The 17,571-nt window shown below is 44.3% G+C and overlaps 1 pseudogene; it reads left to right on the top strand.

Moving 5' to 3' along the window:
* The window catches only part of LOC130187399 (NACHT, LRR and PYD domains-containing protein 12-like), a 17,937-nt pseudogene extending 666 nt beyond the window's left edge, over positions 1-17,271 (top strand).
* The last annotated feature ends 300 nt before the right edge of the window (positions 17,272-17,571 follow it).

Raw genomic sequence — 17,571 nt, forward strand, 5'->3', positions numbered from 1 at the left:
GCGTTTACCTCCCATTGACCAGCAGAGGGCGTCTGGTGCCTCAGTGTCTCCTGCTCTGTGTGCATTTCACTACAGGCCGATCTGCTGATCCTGTCCGTGCTCTGAATGAAGACCGTCACAGTTCAACGTGCAGCAGGTGGGTGCAGCGACGGTCCAGAACTCACAGGTAGGCAGAGGCACTGGGGGGGAAAGGCCCAATCCCAGTGCCCCCCCCCCCCCCCCCCCCCCCCCCCCACGGCTCTCCAGCAGACATTTTGAACCCTTTATTGCCACTTTCTATAAATTCACATTTCTGCAGATTTGCCTGAGAGAATTACCCACAGTTCATAGCGTTGTGATGTTAAACACAGAGTTTACTGGGATGTCTGGACGTATTTAAAAAATGTTAGATAATCAACATAAAATGAAAAAAAAAGAAGCTGAAAAATGAATGAAATGAAAAATTAACAAGCAAACAAACCTTAACATTACAAGTAAAAATAGGTTTTTACCTGTGAGTATAATTGGATCTGGCTTTCCATAGTATAAACAGACAGAAATGCTCCATCAAGAGAGGCAAACCAGGCCAATGTTTGGGGCACCCCAAGGGCATAGGGGCCCCTCATATTTGCACATTTTGTAATGACAACTATAAACCCCCTTAAACCTCCATAAAGACCCTATAAAGGTCACTGCTGCTGCAACAAAGAGAGACTTCTGTGTGGTTATTTCCAAAGTAATAAGTTGTAACTGTTTTCATGCACACATGATGAAATTAAAGTTACTTGACTTGATATTTGGGTTAAAGGTCAGGGTTGCTAATTTCTTAGACATGCAGTGATGTGAGTCATGGACAGTTAGAGATCCTCATCTCACCTCTGAGCTCTGGTCTTTCTCTCATGTTCCCCACACAGAGAGGTTTTAGAGGGAGGGGCTCCCTCCTCTCTGTCCTCACACTGATCCATGGCAGAGCCCCCACCTTCACACCAACACAACAACATGCTTCATTACAACAGGGTTTACTTCACAGGAAACATTAGTTCTCTGTCACTAACAATGTAACATCCTCATGTATAAAACTCGCACTGTGTGAGTATCACAGGACACCGTAGTGCTGTTGTAGTCAAGTCTTGCTTGATAAGGGCAATGTTAGCTCGAGAGCAAACATAACACTAACTTTTTATGATCCCAAAATCTTTTGCTGTGCTGCAAAAATCTATTTGATATAATCCAAATACTTGTCACAGATTCTTCAGAATTGGTCGCTGAGATATCATTGTGAGATTTTCAGGTGCTTTCCAGAGTGTAACAACATCAGGACGTGTCTGTTTGGATCAATGTTAGCTCTGAATCACTGTACAAATTACTGAAAAAGCTGCACTTTAAATATGAAATACTGAAAGTCTGTGACCGCTGAGACATGGACTCAACAGAAGTCTGCATCAGTGCTGGGAAGATGATCGTGTGTCAGGACAGTAAAATGCAGCCAAGTTGATCCAAGCTGTCGGACCAGTTCTGGCTATTGATGTATATTTCAATAATGATGTGAGTTCAGGAAACAATCACATGTTCTGATTCTACTGAGAAACCACTAACAGATGACACAGCAGATCTTTATCATTGATGGAGATTCTTAATAATATTTAGGTCTGCAACAGCCAATCAGCACCCAGAAACATTTCTACTGTCCAGTCAAAGAGCACCACAACACAATCACAGTGATGCTGTTCAGACATGTACAGATTTCTCTGGAGGATTCTCACCTGCTGAACTCACTTCAGGTCGACTTACAGACACTTTCCACCTTCATGTGTCGAGGAAACATCTGGAGAGAAGAAGCTGCTCGTTCTCCCTCGTCAGTCCTGGTGTCTGTGAGCATTTGATCTGAGGACGAGTCACTTCCTCAAAACTTCAGAGTCCAAGTCTGAAAAACATCAGAGTGACGTCAGAACCAGTCTGACCTGTATCCGATTCCAGCCAATCAGAAAGACATTTCTGTTTCCTCTTCCTTACCTGCAACAGGTGACTGACTAATCCAGGCTTTTGTTCTGCATGTGTGGACTGTTGGAGGTGTCACACCTTCCCTCCACAACAACTACACACAGTGTCCGGTGGTGTAGTTCTCCTATGTGTCCACTAGATGGAGATATTTGGTGCAATTTGGATCCTATGCAAATCTCAGTGATGAGATACAATGTGAGGTTCAAATATATTTATTCATAGATCTACTGTTCTGGATGAACAGTTTGTCGATCAGTGTATCACCTTGGTTTCCAGCCCATAGTCAAAAGGTTCTCTCAACCAGATATTAAACAATAAAACAGCAGCAACAAGTATTTTCTATGTAAAGATATAGTGGTGTAATGGCGGAGGCCGGAGGTGTGACGGACAACGCATTTGTTTTGGTCTGAGATGCTGGTGGTCTCAGTCATTAACCCTTCTGAGCTGTGTCAGCTGTGAATCTACATTATCACTGTGCAGAATTCCCAGCAGCTGATTGTGGCATTATCTCACATGGTAGAAGAGATCAGGGAGCAACACCCTCACATTTACCTGATCTCCTTCACGTATTTATCAGATGTAGTACTCGGTCCTTACACCAGGTTTCCTTCTGCTCTGAAGCTTTACTGATGTCACTCACTGGTAAGTGGCTCTGGATAAAAGCGTCTTCTGAGTAAATGTAAATGAAAAGCAGTTTTGTTTCACAGTCTCTTGTGGCTGAAAAGGAATATTACAAAACAAACAGAAAAGTCTCACTTGGCTCTCTGGGCTTCTGTTCGCAGCTTTCTGAGGCTGTTGGGTAATAAAATGTACTGAGGATAAAACTGTATCTGAGCTGATAAGGATCTGATGCTGTTAATGTTTGACTGAATGTTCAAAGGTTTTAGTTCCAAAGGTCAGAGCTGATTTTTGATCATATTTCCTTCTCAGATTAAAGATGAAATTGAAGAGCTGAGACGATTGAAAACCTCCTGTCGTCAGTTACGTGTTCGTTCTGCCTCTGGTCGGTTTCCTGGTCGAAGCTGCCGTTTAATTTCACCTTCACTCATCACTTCATGATTATTTCCTGCATCAGAAGGTAACGTAACCTCCAGCTTTCATCATGTTTGTGTCAGTAAACGTTTTTTTGACGGTCGATAAAGTGGTTCATGTTTTCAAATGGTTGATTTGAAATTTTTCCTTAATGAGCTTTTCACACGGAGACAAAGTCACGTGATTGACGAACGTTACATAAAATGTACCTTTAAAGGCAGGAATCAACATCTACTGTTAGTTTCATTCTAAGAGAAGTTTAGTGTCAGTTTCACAGTCACATTTCAACAGCCTGTGTCATCCAATCAGTGAGAGGCATTCACTGTCTACAGTTTGAGTTGTTGACAGGTGAAGTAGTTAGTGATTAACAGGTGATAAAGATTCATAAAAGATTTTACAGTCAGAGTGTTTGGGAAATTCTTATCATTGGCGGTAAAGAAAGAGCTGGAGTCCAGGATGTCTTATGCTGAGGACGTTTATTGATGCTTGATCAAGGAGAAAGGAGGAATCATCAATACAAACTTCTGTGTGATGTCACCTCCATTCTGGAGCAGGAACCTTTATATAGGTTTTATACATTTAGAAAGATAACTATAGAAAGCTTACACTCCATAATTGGTCAAATAACCCCATAAGATGGAGCGGGGGTTGGAGAGGGATGTGTTACTACACTATTGGTTCATTAACCATAAACAAGGAAACACTCAGCATCTTGTTACTGCCCATCCAAGGTCTGTCATCAGCCCTGGCACCATCAGTATCGGCATCACACTGACCTTTCACCCTGAGTCAGTAACTCATCAGGTGGACAAAAGAAAATTCCCTCACGCTGAGTTCACTGAGATTCAGAGATATTGTTTTTTTTATAGATTATTTGGGGCATTTTTGCCTTTATTCAGACTGTTTCATTTATAATTTTATTATTCACCCAGGAGCTGCAGCAACACAAGTACAACATTCTGAATCTTAAGTGTCATGTGATATAAAGTAAACCTCAGTCAGTGCCTTCAGAACAGACTTTAAAGTTGCAGCTCATTGTGTGTTGATTCAGATTCTACTTCTGCCTGTTGTTCGATTTCACTGACGTCTGTGAACAGTTCGCTACCAGGTTCAAGGTTCAAGCCGCTGATAATCAACGATTAAATCCAGACGATGTCACAGCTTTCCAAAGACTGATCAACTAACTCACATATTATTATTACAAGGAACAAAGCTGTTTGTCCCAGAGCAACTGAAGAGCAGGTGTCAATAAATCTCCTTCATACAGTCTCAAAATATATATTTAAACTTTAGATGTCCACATGCTTAATGAGCAAATAGTCTGTCCCAGTCCCAGGTCATACACACTCCTGCGTCCTGGTGTTGGTTATAACCAATTCTTAGTATCAGGTTAGACTCCAAAATAACTTGTTAATAACCTCCCCCACTCTCTGTTGAACATCTGTGCAGCTGTGCACGTCTTTATCACCTCAAACATTGTTCTAAATACAGAGACGTAGATTTTTGTACTTTTACAAATACAGGTGAAGTTAGAGAGTTCTGAGTATTTGTAGCTTATTGTCATGTCTGTGAGAACTGGACCTGGACCTGGACCTGGACCTGGTCCTGGACCTGGTCCAGACCAGAGACTTTATTGTGGAGGCGGGAAACTGAGGCCAAGTCAAATCTGAGTCAAAACATCCCTGAGACTGAAATAAGTCTGAGATGATAATAAACATTTCTACATCTTTTACTTTTTTGTGCCTCTTTAACAAATGTAGGAGGTTGATGTTATAAATACTTGTGACATGTTAGTGACATAATGAGAACTAATGTTTCCTGTGAAGTAAACCCTGTTGTAATGAAGCATGTTGTTGTGTTGGTGTGAAGGTGGGGGCTCTGCCATGGATCAGTGTGAGGACAGAGAGGAGGGAGCCCCTCCCTCTAAAACCTCTCAGTGTGGGGAACATGAGAGAAAGACCAGAGCTCAGAGGTGAGATGAGGATCTCTAACTGTCCATGATTCACATCACTGCTCCATCATTATTCACTCAGAGCTCTGTGTGTGTTGTGTTGAAGCCCAGAGCAGCAGAGACCAGACGCTACTGGACCTGGACCTGAACCTGGACCTGGACCTGGACCTAGACCTGGACCTGGACCTGGACCTGGACCTGAACCGGGCTCAGTTAAAAAGATCAGGACGGTTTCTGAAAACTGTAATTTAAAACATGGACACCAGTCTGCTGATCAAAGGTAAGAATTTTTGTTTGTGTCTGTCGGTGTCCATCTTCCTATGGTACATGATGTGTTTGCTGTGTTGTCATTGAGCAATTCATTCCTCACTCTTTACTCCATATTCTTACAAAACATTTCTTGTCTCATTGTTTCTTAAAACTAATATAAGAAATAATTATATTGTATTACAACCTGGCTCAAATTTTTGTGCCATTAGTTTCTATGAGTATTTATCTGTCTATCTGCTGCTAACATTTCACCTGGAGACAGTCTGCTCACAATCCATCTGTTCTCAGGTTAAAACTCCTTTTCATTTGTCACTTGTTTGTTTGTATCAGGAAGCAGCAGCAGAGACCAGACGCTCCTGAACCCAGCTGTGTGTCCATGAAGAGTGACCGGTCTATAGGTCGCTATATTAACTTCAAAGATGGACACGACTCAGCTGATCAAAGGTGAGAATGACAATGAATGGGTTTCTTTCTTTTTTTTTTTTTTTAAAGTATATTTTTTGGGGCTTTTATGCCTTTATTGGACAGGATAGTAGAGAGTGACAGGAAACAGGGAGGCAGAGAGGGGGAATGACATGCAGCAAAGGCCGTCCGATGCGGGACTCGAACCGGGGCCAACTGCAGCGAGGACTGTAGCCTCTACACATGGGGCGCTTGCTTAGACCACGACGCCCCAATGAATGGGTTTCTTAAATACTGTGTGACTCTTTGAACATGTAACATACAATTCATACAGAAGTTGGTGAGTTCACCTTTTGATTTTTCTCCACAGACATTATGAGACGATCTCAGAGGTCCTCAGTTATCAGTCTGCAGAGAAGAATCAAACAGACATGGACTCCATATTAAAGGTTTGTAAATGAACAATCAGTCAGTACTGAAAACTACAAACGGCCTTAAATTAAACTGTAAACTACTATTCTGGGGGCGACCTGATAACTGATACCATATAAGAGCACATTCCACATGGGCTCAAATGCCCTGAGACGTGAGTCCCCAGTTTCACTGGTTGGATCATTTGCTGCTTGTCATTCAATCCTACTCTCTTCCAACATTTCCTTAATGTCTCCACTGCTGCTTTCTAACAAAGACATAAAAATACCCCTAAAGATAATTTTCTGATTGTAACAGCCTAACAAACCAGAAGGTTTTCACTCTGTCACAGACATTATGGGATGTATGAATTCATGCTGATATTTACAAATCATTTGTTCCAGCTGCTGGAGGAGAACATCATCAGTTTTGTGAAGAAGGAGCTGAAGAGAGTCCAGAGGCTCCTGAGACCAGATTACCCAGAATCCTCAGAGAGTCAGAGGGAGGAGGAGGAGGTGTTGGACGGTGAGGATGAAGAGCAGAGGAGCAGCAGAAAGGCGTTTGTGAAGATCACAGTGAACTTCCTGAGGAGAATGAAGCAGGAGGAGCTGGCTGACTGTCTGCAGAGCAGTAAGAGGATTTAACATGATGGAGAAATGAGACGTTTACTGACCAGATGGAGGGAAACATGTTCATATACTCATTCTTTAGGGGAAGAAGTGATGAAATGTTGACGTTTATTCATTGATCTCATTTGTTGTTTCTTCATTCAGGACATTTTGCTGCAGTTTGTCGACAACAACTCAAATCGAACCTGAAGAAGAAGTTCCAGTGTGTGTTTGAGGGGATCGCTAAAGCAGGAAACTCAACCCTTCTGAAGCAGATCTACACAGAGCTCTACATCACAGAGGGAGGGACTGGAGAGGTCAATGATCAACATGAGGTCAGACAGATTGAAACAGCATCCAGGAAACCAGTCAGACCAGAAACAACCATCAGACAAGAAGACATCTTTAAAGCCTCACCTGGAAGAGACGGACCAATCAGAAGAGTGATGACAAAGGGAGTGGCTGGCATTGGGAAAACAGTCTTAACACAGAAGTTCACTCTGGACTGGGCTGAAGACAAAGACAACCAGGACATACAGTTCACATTTCCATTCACCTTCAGAGAGCTGAATGTGCTGAAAGAGAGAAAGTTCAGCTTGGTGGAACTTGTTCATCACTTCTTTACTGAAACCAAAGAAGCAGGAATCTGCAGGTTTGATCAGTTCCAGGTCGTGTTCATCTTTGACGGTCTGGATGAGTGTAGACTTCCTCTGGACTTCCACAACACTGAGATCCTGACTGATGTTACAGAGTCCACCTCAGTGGACGTGCTGCTGACAAACCTCATCAGGGGGAAACTGCTTCCCTCTGCTCGCCTCTGGATAACCACACGACCTGCAGCAGCCAATCAGATCCCTCCTGAGTGTGTTGACATGGTGACAGAGGTCAGAGGGTTCACTGACCCACAGAAGGAGGAGTACTTCAGGAAGAGGTTCAGAGATGAGGAGCAGGCCAGCAGCATCATCTCCCACATCAAGACATCACGAAGCCTCCACATCATGTGCCACATCCCAGTCTTCTGCTGGATCACTGCTACAGTTCTGGAGGAGGTGTTGAAAACCAGAGAGGGAGGAGAGCTGCCCAAGACCCTGACTGAGATGTACATCCACTTCCTGGTGGTTCAGTCCAAACTGAAGAAGGTCAAGTATGATGGAGGATCTGAGACAGATCCACACTGGAGTCCAGAGAGCAGGAAGATGATTGAGTCTCTGGGAAAACTGGCTTTTGAGCAGCTGCAGAAAGGAAAGCTGATCTTCTATGAATCAGACCTGACAGAGTGTGGCATCGATATCAGAGCAGCCTCAGTGTACTCAGGAGTGTTCACACAGATCTTTAAAGAGGAGAGCGGCCTGTACCAGGACAAGGTGTTCTGCTTCGTCCATCTGAGTGTTCAGGAGTTTCTGGCTGCTCTTCATGTCCATCTGACCTTCATCAAGTCTGGACTCAATCTGATGTCAGAAGAACAACCAACCTCCTGGTTATCTAAAGTCTTCAGGGACAAGCCTGAACCAACACTCTTCTACCAGAGAGCTGTGGATGAGGCCTTACAGAGTCCAAATGGACACCTGGACTTGTTCCTCCGCTTCCTCCTGGGTCTTTCACTGCAGACCAATCAGACTCTCCTACGAGGCCTGATGACACAGGCAGGAAGTGGCTCAAAGACCAATCAGGAAACAGTCCAGTACATCAAGAAGAAGATTGAAGAGACTCCCTCTGCAGAGAAAAGCATCAACCTGTTCCACTGTCTGAATGAACTGAATGATCGTTCTCTAGTGGAGCAGATCCAACAGTCCCTGAGATCAGGACGTCTCTCCACAGATAAACTGTCTCCTGCTCAATGGTCAGCTCTGGTCTTCATCTTACTGTCCTCAGAAGAACATCTTGACGTGTTTGACCTGAAGAAATACTCTGCTTCAGAGGAGGCTCTTCTGAAGCTGCTGCCAGTGGTCAAAGCTTCAAATAAAGCTCTGTATGTGCACATATATCCATCTACATTTACTGTTTCTTCTTCTTTAGTCATGACAAAAAAAATGGTTTTTATACTTCTTTTCTTCTGCTGATTCATCTTCAGACTGAGTGGCTGTAACCTCTCAGAGAGAAGCTGTGAAGCTCTGTCCTCAGTCCTCAGCTCCCAGTCCTCTAGTCTGAGACACCTGGACCTGAGTAACAACAACCTGCAGGAGTCAGGAGTGAAGCTGCTGTCTGCTGGACTGGAGAGCCCACACTGTAAACTGGAAGGTCTCAGGTTCGTGTTTAGCTGTTGTGTATTCATAACTCACACCTGTAATTTTCAAAGTATTGACTATGTGAATTCTTTTTCTGGATTTCCTCTTCAGGCTGAGTGGCTGTAACCTCTCAGAGAGAAGCTGTGAAGCTCTGTCCTCAGTTCTCAGCTCCCAGTCCTCTTGTCTGAGACACCTGGACCTGAGCAACAACAACCTGCAGGATTCAGGAGTTAAGCTGCTGTCTGCTGGACTGGAATGTCCACACTGTACACTGGAAGGTCTCAGGTTAGTTTTGAATGTTTTTGTATGCAAGATGTGGGCCTGTATTTATTTAAAATATTCAGTTTGTGAAAGTTTTGTTTGGTCTTCCTCTTCAGACTGAACGGTTGTAACCTCTCAGAGAGAAGCTGTGACGCTATGTCCTCAGTCCTCAGCTCCCAGTCCTCTAGTTTGAGAGACCTGGACCTGAGTTATAACAACCTGCAGGATTCAGGGGTGAAGCTTCTGTCTACTGGACTAGAGAGTCCACACTCTACAGTGGAAGGTCTCGGGTTAGTGTTTCTTTCTTATGTATTTAAAACTTTTAACTGTATTAATTTGAAATATTTATCATAAGGATTTTTTCTGGATTTCCTCTTCAGACTGAGTGACTGTAACCTCTCAGAGAGAAGCTGTGACGCTCTGTCCTCAGTCCTCAGCTCCCTGTCCTCTAGTCTGAAAGACCTGGACCTGAGTAATAACAACCTGCAGGATTCAGGAGTGAAGCTGCTGTCAGCTGGACTGGAGAGTCCACACTCTACAGTGGAAGGTCTTGGGTTAGTGTTTCTTTCCTTTTTTTTTTTGTCAAGTATATTTTATTGAATGAAAAAAGTGCATGATGTAGGACAGGTCTACAACAGTCTACATTTTCATTAGAAAATTAACAAAAAAACGAACAACAAAGAGAATACAACAAATGTTGTATAATGTTCAACATAAATACACACAAAAGAAAGTACATTCTTAATAAACCCTCCCTCCCCTCTGCTTAGTACATTGTATATGACGGTAAAGGTCTCATCAGGGATCGGTGTTCCCAATTCATTTTCCCATGCATATCCCCATGGTATTATAGAGGGGGGAGTAACAGATTGTAGTGAGTCGTAAAAATGCAACACTTTTCTGTCTGAGTCTTTTTTCTGAAGGAGGCACCTGGGGGGGGGGCACTTTCAAAAGAGGGTAAGTGGGTATGCACATCATTTCTGATTTACAGAAAATTACTCTTAGGGAGTTCATATGTTTCTTGCAACTGAGCAAAAGAGGCAAAAGCTCCATTCAACTAAAGTTCACCAATTGTGTAAATGCCCATCTCTCTCAGTTGTAGAAATCCATCATTGAGCTGGGATGGTGGGAAAGAAGGATTCCCAGCCAAGGGGAGCAGGAAGGAGAGTGAACTAATCCCAAAAATGCTTAATTTGTTAGCAGATTCTAACCATAATATGTATAATAATGCTTCACAGGAGGACAGGGAGACTGACTTTAGGTCCGTGTACAGAGAATTTTTATCAGTTGTGTCTGTGCAAATTTTTATATAAAAAAATATATAAATATTTTTTGCCTTTATTTTTGATAGTACAGTGAGATAGGAAAGCCAAGGAGAGAGACTGAGGGGATGACATGCAGCAAATAGCCATGGGTCGGATTCGAACCCATAGCCACTGCAGTTAGGACTAAGTCCATGTGGTACTCGCTGTATCAGGTGAGCCACCCAGGCCGCCAGGTCTGTGCGAATTGACTCTCCAAGCAGCTGAATAGCCAGAGCTAAAAAGGATGGGCAAGAGGGGACAGTCATGTCTTGTGCCCCTAAACAGGCTGAAGTGGGAGGACAACATTCCATTGGTTAGTATTTGGGCCTTGGGATTCCTGTACAGCAACTTAATCCAGGCTATAAATTTATCTCATCAATTAGATTTGTCCAACAATTTAAATAAGTATGACCATTCCACCTGATCGAATGCCTTCTCAGCATTTAGGGAAACAACCATAAGATCATTCAGACTGGATTTGGAGTGGTACATTATATTAATAAGACGTCTAAGGTTGGAGACAGAGTTTGTACCTGGAATATATATGGACTGATCTGGATGAACAAATGTGCCCACAAATTTGTTAAGCCTGTATGCTGAAAGTTTGGCCAATATTTTCTGATCCACATTGAGGAGACAAATAGGCCTGTATCTTTCAACCTCCTCCAGGTCCCTGCCCTTTTGAGGATATGAGTTATGACAGCCTCATTAAGCGTTTGTTGCAAAGATCCCTTTTCGAGAGCTTGAGAGAACATATTAAACATATAAGGTGTGAGTATGTCAGTAAATGTTTTGTAAAGCTTGGAAGGTAGCCCATCAGGGCCAGGAGTCTTGCCTCATTTCAGATATTTAATTGTTTCTTTCAACTCTTGAAGGGTGATGTCTTGTTTAGGAGGGTGTAATCCTCTTGTGAGAGAGAGGGAAGGTTGATACTTTCAATAAGGTTTTCTGGGGTCCTGCACTTATTTTAGAAAAATAAAAGGTTTCAGAGAATTCCTCAAAGCGCTTGTTAATATCCTTCACTTAGGTAAGCAGAACTCCATGTTTGGATTTGACTTTATGGATCCTGCAGTCATTTTCTAACTTGCGCAGTTGTCTGGCTAGCAGTTTTTGGGGTTTGTTGCCAAATTGCAGGTACTTCTTCTTTAAAAAAAAGAAATGATTTTGAAAATATCTGATTTTACTAAAGCCTCAACTCCAAAAGCCCCTCAAATATACCTTTAGAGTCTCCCACAGTAAACATGGGGAAGTCTCTGGGGTGTTGTTGGTTTCGAAAAATATTTTAATTTGTCCACTTGTTCTAGTATACACCTCCTGGTGCAACTTAGACACATCATCAGTGTTGTATCCTGGGATCACAGGGTGTTTCGGGTCTCACAACAGACACCCTCGCCCAGGCAACCCAGCCGGGGTGATCAGTCCCAGCTTGTGTCTAAGTAGCACATGTGGTCCATGGATCGCCCCGCTTGATCCACAGCCATCTGGACGCCTTTTCTGCCGCGTCAGTGATGTTCTTGATGGCTCTTCTATTCTGCAGTCCCTTCACATCCAGCATCTTGAGTGCCCTGATGAGAGACTGGCCGGCAAATCCTCTGCACCCGACCTTGATGGGGTTGCATCGGGTTCTCCATTCCCTGCTACGGCATTCACCTGCCAGCTCCTCATACTTGGCCCTCTTCCTCTCAAAGGCCTCCTCCATCCGGTCTTCCCAGGGAACAGTCAACTCCAGCAGGACCACTTGTCTCGTTGTTTCTGACACCAGGACCATGTCTGGCCTGAGTGTGGTCACTGCGATGTTCTCCGGGAACTTGAGCTGTCTCCCTAGGTCGACTTTCAGCTGCCAGTCCCGAGCTGTCGCCAGCAGCCCCCCTGCTTGACTCCTGAGCTGCTGCGGCTTCTTCCCAGCTCTAACAAAGGCGATGGACTGCCTTGTTGGTTGTTGGCCTTTACTGGTGGAGATCCCTGTGCTGATGGCCTCTGCGATGACCTGCAACACTGGGTCATTCACCGACTGAATGAGGAACTTGATCCGGTGTGGCTCAGATCGCCATAGCTCTGTCCACGATACCTTCCGGTCAGCTGCCTCCTCCCATCGGGTCCACGCCCCCTGTTGCCGCGTCCCTACTGTTCTACTGCAGCGGGCTTCCTCCACCCCTGCTCGGACCTCCTCCTGGATCAGCTGACACCTTTCCTTCCCCTGGGCCTTGTTGTAGGAAGGTCTTGGGTTGCTCCCGAGTCCTGCCCGTCCAGATGCCACTGTTCCCACCAGCTCACTGTGCCGCAAGCGGGACTCAGCCTGGTTGACTGCGTCTCGGGCCTTCCACTTCCCGTCAGTCCTCCCTTCTATGCCAGCCGAGGAGGCTTTGATGTCACTAGAGTCCCTATACAGCAGCACCTCTCTTGCTCGGGTAACCATAAACTCCTCCGTCAGACTACTGAAGGGCAGTTTCAGCTTGTTGTTCCTCCCATACAAGGCGATGTTGCTTAGGCTTCGTGGTAGGCCCAACCACTTCCGTAAGAAAGAGCTTACCTTCCTCTCGAAGCACTCGATGGTGGTCATTGGCACATCATAGACCAGCAGTGGCCAGAGGAGTCATGGCAAGATGCCATGTTGGTAGATCCAAGCTTTAAACTTGCCTGGTAGCCCTGACTTATCCACTGCTGTCAGCCAGGTTCCCAACTCCTCTGATGTTGCTTGGAGTGCAGCGGTGTCCTTCAAGGTGCAGTCATAGATCTTGCCCAGACTCTTAACTGGCTTCTCTCCCACAGATGGAATCTGGGTGGTCCCTATTGAGAAGCGAAACTCGTCTGTAACCTTCCCCTTCTTCACCACCAGGGACCTGGACTTGGCTGGCTTGAAGTTCATTCGGGCCAAGCTAATGAGTTGCTCAGGGCCTTGGAGGATCCATCTACAGCCCGGGACTGATGTTGAAGTCACTGTCAGATCATCCATAAATGCTCTGATAGGGGGCTGCCGCATACCTGAGTTGGTGAGTGGGCCTCTGCACTCCACCTGACTTCACCAACATATTCATGGCCAAGGCAAACAATATCACAGAAATGGTGCATCCTGTGATAATGCCCTTCTCAAGCCGATGAAACGTGGATGTTACTGTTCCAGAAGTGACTCTCAAACTGAAGCAGCTGTAGTAGTCCAGTATGAGGTCCTTTATCTTGCCTGGAACGTGGTGCCGGTCAAGCGAGGTTTCCACAAGCTTGTGTGGAATGGACCCGTAGGCGTTGGCAAGGTCGAGCCAAAGGACTGCCAGGTCTCCTTTGCCCTCCCGTGCCTCCCGGATCAGCTGGGTGACGACTCCTGTATGCTCAATGCATCCTGGAACCTTTGGGACTCCCCCCTTCTGCACAGAGGTGTCGATGTAACTGTTCCTCAGGAGGAACTCCGTCATGCGCCGGGCAACAATACTAAAGAATATCTTGCCCTCGACGCTGAGGAGTGAGATGATCCTGAACTGCTCGATGGTAGCTGAGTTCTCCTCCTTTGGAATCCAGACACCCTCTGCGTGTCTCCACTGCCGGGCCACCTTCCCCCTTCTCCAGATGACTTTGAGGATCATACATAGTGGCTTCAAGAGTCTGGGGTATCTCTTGTAGACGACGTATGGCACTCCACTGGGGCCTGGTGCTGAACTGGATCTAGCTGCCTTGACAACCTCCTCAACTTCTTTCAAAGTTGGCTCCTTGGTGTTAAATGCCAAGGTGGGTTCTGGCTGAGTTATCAAGGTCCTGCATGGCCCAAGATCTTCCACTCTTGCACTGTCACTCTTAAATAATCAGAAAATTTGGGGTCATTATTAAGTTGGGGGTCCATCCTCCACAATGGCTGAGAGGACTGAGGACCACTTAAATTAAGCGCAAATGTGAGGGGGCTATGATCGGAGATCAATATCTCATGGTAACTAGGGCTATGAATATGAGGCGCTAATTTAGAGTCTACCAAGAAGTAATCGATACTGGGTATCAATGTACATGTGTGTGAAAAGAGTAGTTTTGTTCTGTAGGGTGGAAAAGTCTCAGATACGTTGGAGTTGTTAACATGCTTTTAGGAAATGTGTGTGTGAGAGTATGGGAGATATTCTTTTAGTGGGTTTCTTGAAAAAAACTTAAAGTCAGAGGACAGAGATTTCAGGTGGGCTAGTACCTTACTCCTCTTTACTGGGTGGTTCAACCCCTTCACGTTACACCTGGTAGAAGTAAGGCCTCCTCGTCTGTTACCATAAGCTACCTATTGTATTGGAGAGGGAAAACCTAGCGAGATCTTAGAGTTTCCAGTACAACACAGAAATTATTTATCATAGAGCAGAATACAAACCCTCCCAACATGAACATGAAACCCCACAATGTCTGGCCGCTGCTAAAACAGAACATATTGTGAAACTCCATAAGAAAGAACAGTAGCACAATCAAAAGAGAAAAAAAAACAATAGAAAAGTAAATAGAAAAAATAACGTAAATGTAGTATCAGCAAGTATAAGAAGAACCTCCCTATAGTCCAAGTGTTAACCTAATGTCAACCTTCAAGTAAATATGACATTTTGGCATGGTCGTAGTTCACTGTATTTGGAAGTTGTGGCGATAAAAGGTTGTGTAAAAAGTCATTTCAGGTCTTACATTAGTTAATGGCCCGAGTATTTTGGTAAGTCATATAAACTTTGGCTCCGGGAGCACTGTAACGTCCTACTCGAACATGGCTGAGCTGGAGGTCTGGAAACTTGTATTCATTTAAAATAATCACCATGAGAATTTTTTTATTCTGGATTTTTTTCTTCAGACTGAGTGGCTGTAACCTCTCAGAGATAAGCTGTGAAGCTCTGTCCTCAGTCCTCAGCTCCCAGTCCTCCAGTCTGAGAGACCTGAACCTAAGTAACAACAACCTACAGGATTCAGGAATGAAGCTGCTGTCTGCTGGACTGGAGAGTCCACACTGTTCACTGGAACATCTCAGGTTAGTGTCTTGTTATAATTTATGTAAGACTCTGGTCTGTATTAATTTTAAAAATATTTAGTGTGTGAATGGTTTTTTTGGTACTCTTCTTCAGACTGAGTTGCTGTAACCTCTCAGAGAGAAGCTGTGAAGCTCTGTCCTCAGTCCTCAGCTCCCAGTCCTCTAGTCTGAGAGGCCTGGACCTGAGTGACAACAACCTGCAGGATTCAGGAGTGAAGCTGCTGTTTGCTGGACTGGAGAGTCCAGACTGTCTACTGGAAACTCTCAGGTCAGGATTCAGAGTTCTCATTCAGCTCAAAACCTTTTGTGAAGTATTGTAGGGAGCACAATGAGACACATGCTTTTGCTTTGTGTAGCAACATAATATTGTGTGTGTGTGTGTGTGTGTGTGTGTGGTTTCAGTCTGTCAGGATGTCTGGTCACAGAGGAAGGCTGTGCTTCTCTGGCCTCAGCTCTGAGCTCCAACCCCTCCCATCTGAGAGAGTTGGACCTGAGCTATAATTATCCAGGAGACTCAGGAGTGAATCTGCTGTCTGCTGAACTGGAGGATCCAGACAGGACACTGAAGACTCTCAGGTATGGACAGATGGACAGACACCAGCAGCTCTCTCACTGTGTCTCTGTCTCACTAACTGAGGAGCTTCATGTTTCATGGTGGATATGACTGAAGGTGGATGAAGTTGATTCTGACTTTGTTTCCTCCTCCAGGTTGGATCATGGTGGACTGGAGAGACTGAGACCTGGTCTGAGGAAGTGTGAGTGTGTTTTAAGTATGATTCATGAGAACGCAGCTGCACGTTACACTAGATTTTCTCTGACCTAAACTTTCATTCAGCATTTAGCTCAGTGTGTTTGGAAAGATGTTAAAATTCAATCAGTCAATTTAAAATCCACAAACAAAACAAACTGAGTATTGGACCAAAACTTCCAGACTGTTGTGAAAGTGTTTGTAGCAGACAACAGTTTGATGTTCAAAGGTGTGAACTTCGTGCTGAATGTGAGGTCATAAAAGTTTTAGAAAGCAGATTGTTCAGAGCTTCTTTGTGCTGCAGTGGAAGATGATGATCCAGAGTCTTTATTCACTACATGTTTATTGATGTGGATCTCCATTAGTCGTCATCCTCAGGTCCACAGCAGAAAACAAGCAGAACATTACTGACATCTGGACTCTCATGTTCAGTAACTGGACTGTTGGATTTTAATTTAAATGTAGTCAAACATTGTTCACAGTTGAATATTTAATGATTCACTTTCAGTAACTGTCAGTGAAGTTGTTGATGAATCAACAGATGATAAACTGCAGCTGTGTTGTGTCTTGTTCTCTCCATCAGATTCCTGTGAACTGGAACTGGATGAAAACACAGTGAACAGAAAACTCAGACTGTCTGACAACAACAGGACGGTGACTCGTGTGACAGAGGATCAATCATATCCTGATCATCCAGACAGATTTGACTTCTGGTCTCAGCTGCTGTGTAGAACTGGTCTGACTGGTCGCTGTTACTGGGAGGTCGAGTGGAAAGGAAGAGTTTCGATATCAGTGAATTACAGAGGAATCAAACGGAAAGGAAACAGTGGTGACTTTTTTTTTGGAAGAAATGATCAGTCCTGGAGTCTGAACTGCTCTGATGATGATGGTCGTTACACTGTCTGGCATAATAAGGGAAAAACATCCATCTCCTCCTCCTCCTCCTCCTCCTCCTCCTCTGACAGAGTAGCAGTGTATGTGGACTGTCCTGCTGGCTCTCTGTCCTTCTACAGAGTCTCTGACTCACTGATCCACCTCCACACCTTCAACACCACCTTCACTGAACCTCTGTATCCTGGGTTCTGGATCTGGTCTGGTTCCTCAGTGTCTCTGTAATACACACACACACACACACACATTATACTTGTTATAGTATATGAGAAAAAACAAACTAACTAAAGAGTAAAGAAAGTGTAAGTGGGTCCAGACACCTTCCCTCTGTCACTCTGACCTGATATTTTTCTACATCTCTATACAACTCAGTTCTGGTCAGTTTGTTCCAGCACTGTACAGTGTTTGAATTGTTTTGTATCTTGATGCTTGAGTCATTGGATATTTTACTTCACTGTAATATCATTTTTTAGGTCTTTCTGTTATTTGACAAAACCAATGTATCTCATTAAACTATGACATTTT

Source organism: Seriola aureovittata, chromosome 19 (assembly GCF_021018895.1).
Source record: "Seriola aureovittata isolate HTS-2021-v1 ecotype China chromosome 19, ASM2101889v1, whole genome shotgun sequence".
Lineage (NCBI taxonomy): Eukaryota > Metazoa > Chordata > Actinopteri > Carangiformes > Carangidae > Seriola > Seriola aureovittata.